Here is a 4309-nt window from a genome sequence, read left to right on the forward strand (position 1 = left end):
ATAAATTTTTAAAGATCTGATCTTTTTTTACCGTCAGAGTCCACGGCAGTATAGGGTATAACAGCCTACCGCCAAGGTCTCTGACGGTAGGGTTGCACACCTTATCGATTTTTTTTCTAAGTATGAAACACAATGTATGCTCGCATCTACCGCCGGACATCTTGACGATAGAGTTGTACAGGCTAGCGCCAGCCTGTTTGGTGGTAGAATGTTTCCTACCGCCAAGGTCCCTATCGGTAGGTTGTTACACCTATCGTCATAGATCCTGGTGGTAGCAAAAGAATCAGATCTCGAAATTTTTACAAATTATGATCAGATCTTGATTAACTTTCGAAAAATGGTCAAAACATAAAATTTTGCTCCCCGTATCCCCGAAGGCTGCACCCTCATCACGTACGGCCCCGCGCCAGCCCAGCCACCAGCAAAAGCGGAACCACACCAGCACGACAGCGCCACACCACCAGCCCGTTAGTTTCTTGCCACAGAATCGCAGCAGTACAAGCCTGGGGCTCGCACCGCCCCACAACACACGACGACGGAGGTGAGTCGAGGAGAGGCGAGCTACTTCGTGGCGATGGGGATCCACCTGTTGCCGTTCGCCGGGGCGAGGATCTTCATGCATGTGTTCCAGGTCTCGGCGCCGCTGCTGTGGCCGCTCAACCTCTGGCTGCCGCTCGTGCGCTGCTTTCCCGAGGCCTGCGCCGTCGCCCGCGCCGCGCTCGCTGCTCACGCGCCTGGCTGCGCCCTACATGCTGTCCCGGCACCCCTGTCTAGAGCCGCCGCGACGACGGGCCGACGGGGTCTACCGCCGGGCGGTGCTCGACGTCGCCTACTACTGAGACGCTGGGACCGTTCGATACTTGAGTGTTAATAATTTTCTTGAGACGTTGGGACCGTTCTCAAGTTTGTTCTTTTCTCAGGTAAAATGTACAATAAGTCACTCATGCCGAAAGTGGTCGAGGGGATACGTGTCTTGGTGGAGGCTGATATTTGATCGCATTTCTTGAAAAGTTGTGCATAGATACGGCATCGGAGGAAGAAGACGGACGCCGAGCTCCTTCAGGAGTTCTGGAACGACGTCGGGTACCCTACGCCGGCATCCAGAGTTTGGGAGAAGGGATCCACCTCAGGCAGCAAGGTAAACGCCGATTCTGCTCACGATCCGCCGTTTTCGTGCAGGGAGGAGATGCATGCTGAGTGTGACAAATCGCCGGCCGTGTCGAGGCCGTCGCCGGCGCCAGCGCGGCAGAGACGCGGGTTCTGCATCAGGCCGTGGAGGGGGCCGCTTCCACGCCCCAGGATCACGCCGCCGGTGGCGCTGGCCGCGTTCCTGCCGGCTTCACTTGCGGGTGCGCCATCTTCGGCGTCTCTGAATCAGCAGGAAGAAACGGCAGCGCCTTCTACGGCAGGCGACGATCCCGCGTTTCAAACTGCGCTGACTCAGGACTCGGGCTCGTTGCATGCTCGTGGGCCCTGCGTGAGCAAGGCCATGCAGGCCTCGCGGTTGGGCCGTACGCTTCGTCGAGGCGATCTGTTTCAGTACAGGGCATCGAGACGCCCTAGCACCACGGTTTCACATCTGCTCGGATCGACTTCACGTGCTCCGCCGCCGCCATCGTACGCCGACGTTCTGCGCCAGGCTTCTGCGCCGCCGATGACCGGCCGGGGCGGCAACCCGTCCAAGGGGGCTCCACCCGTGGGACAAACAGGTCCAGCTTTTGCATCAAACCCTGGACTCTCGGCCGGCTTTGGTGTGGCTGCTGGACCTATTCGCTTCGGAGCATTGCTGGCATCGACCTCCACCGCTGCCCCGTCCGTCCAGCGGGCCTCGGCTCCGGCACCGGTCATCTTTGGTGTTAACAACCAGCAAGCGCCGGATGCACCTCCCGCCCGGCGTCCCAAGAGGAAGCGCAAGGGGGGACGTCGTGATGCTACTGCCGGCGCTGCCCCCGCGGCTGCGCGTTCTACGCCGGCGTTCCCGCCGGCGTCAGTGACGGCGGCCCCCAATGCTCAAACTCAATCAGCCATACACGCTAATGCGGCGACGCCAACCACTATTGACACTACTGGACATCTACCGAAGGGTAAAAAGACTGGTTTTTGGTGTTTTAAATGCAGGTCAGATGATCATATGTCTAAGGATTGCACGGTGGTTCATTACTGTCACATTTGTAACAACTACAAGCATCCTCTGCACCGCTGCCCGGTTCTCAAGCAACCAAGGCCAACCGCCTCCCTCGTGGTTGTGGTTTAGTTAATGCAATGTTTGTACGGCTTCCGGACTCACTCTTTAAGGAGAATCTTGCCCCACCTACTTTGCCGACTGCTTTGGTTACGATTTCGGGTGGTTCCTTGTCTTCTTCTATGGTGGAGGCTGAGGTTGCAAAGATCGCTGCGGTCCAAACTTCGTGGAAGTGGGAAGCCATGCCTCATGGAGCAAATGCTTTCTTGGTTTCTTTCCCTTCAGTGGAAATTTTGCAGCGTGTGGCAGCGTTTGAGTATAATGTTAAATCACATGACGTGAAGATCACTTTTAGTGAATGGAAAATCGAGGAGGTTCCGTCGCTACTTCCCTTGCAGCCTGTTTGGGTGCACGTCACCGGAGTACCGCCAGCTCTTCGCCATTTCCTTGGTCTGTGGGCGGTGGGATCAGTTATTGGCGCCACTCAGGATGTTGACTTGGTTTGCTTGCGCCGTCACGGTATTGTGCGGATCCAGGTGGCTGTTCATAACATGGATATTTTCGTCAAACATGATGGGTCTGATGAAAGCTCGGTCTCCTCTGATGTTTATGTCAAGCTTAATGGATATGCCTTTCGGTTTGTGCTGGAGGAGGGTGATTTTGTTCCGGATGATGACTTTATTCCTCGGATTTGGGAAAACCATGATGATGGGCATGATGATGGTGCTAACCGGGATGAGGATATGCCAGATAGGGATGCTAGCAAGCGAGCAAAAAAAGTCCAAATGAATGGTGGTAATACGACGTGTGGAGCTCAATCTGTCTCCACTGTTGTTCCCATGCAGACTACTTATTTGGGCTTTGAACATGCTACAGTGCCACCACAAGTCAATGTTCTGCATAATCCTGTGCAAGACGTTGCAGCTACAGTTGATGTTTCGGCTACATTTCTTGTGCCAACCGCGTCTGCTCAAGCATTGGCAACATCCAACGCTCCTACAGCCCAGGGAGCTACACACATGCATGTGCAGGTAGAGACCATGCAGCCACAAGACGTGCATGATGTGGCCGCTCGTATGCAGCCAGCCGTGGCCGCTGCTACAGGGCGGTCAGCGGGTGCATGCACACCCATAAACCCACAAGCGGTTGTCCCGTCTCAGGTGCATCAGCCGGCAGACCTCGGGCAGTCAGCCATGGACGCGGGCGCAACGCATGTTTTGCATGCTCCCGCTTCTGCTCCCATACAAGTGCAAGGCATGGTGACGGGGTCTGCGACACCTTCCTCAGTTCGCGCTCCGGTCGCTATAGTTCCTCTCAGTCCACCGGCGGCTCGTTCGGGTCCTTCTGCCACGACACCCATTGCGACTGATTTGGTGGGACCGGCAGCACGTTCTTCTTCACCGACCTTTGGGACAAGGGTGATTCCGCAGCCTTCACCGATGGCCCATCGGCAACACCGGAGGGTACTATGTCTGGAGGATTGGCTTCGCCCCTTCGACGTAGTAATCGCCACCCAGTCTCGGCGGATGGTTCTTCTCCGACAGATGAGCATGCACTAGCGAAGACAATGCGCCGCCAGGCCTCGAGGAATTTGGACTCCACGCCAGGTACCTCTTCCGTTAAATCATTTCTTTCTTTTTCGGATACTCGCATTAATAACAGCTTATATAACGTGGGGGTCTCTATGGGAAAGAATGATAATGATATTAATCTGTCGGTTGGGGTACTTAAACATATGGAGATCGACCGTTTAAAGGTTTCTCCGAAGTGTAATACCATCATTCCTGACCCAGAAACCGAGGACGATGATGAAGCGGATGCCAAATATGATGGTCCGCTAATCTCCCACTTGGTTGGTGAGGTTACCGAGGTTGTATTGGATGACGCAAGACCTGGGTCAATGTTATGTGACTTCACAGCGTCTTCGCGGAAATCTAAATCACATGCCTCTAAAAAGAAACAAAAGCCGCCCAAGAAGGCGAAGAGTTCCACACCAATCCGAGTTTCCACATGAGAGGCATGTTTTGGAATAGCAGAGGTCTCTCGGACTTGGCTAAACATAAACACATAGGTGATTGTGTACGGGAACATGGTTTGGATTTTGTGGCAATTTCCGAGGCTGGTAAG

The 4309-nt window shown here is 54.8% G+C and overlaps 1 pseudogene; it reads left to right on the forward strand.

The window, feature by feature from the left end:
• The first annotated feature begins 938 nt into the window (after positions 1-938).
• On the forward strand, positions 939-3551 carry LOC147987126 (uncharacterized; annotated as a pseudogene).
• Positions 3552-4309: the final 758 nt, after the last annotated feature.

The sequence above is a fragment of the Triticum urartu genome, chromosome 2A (assembly GCF_056163025.1).
Source record: "Triticum urartu cultivar PI428250 chromosome 2A, HENAU_Tu73, whole genome shotgun sequence".
NCBI classification, from domain to species: domain Eukaryota; kingdom Viridiplantae; phylum Streptophyta; class Magnoliopsida; order Poales; family Poaceae; genus Triticum; species Triticum urartu.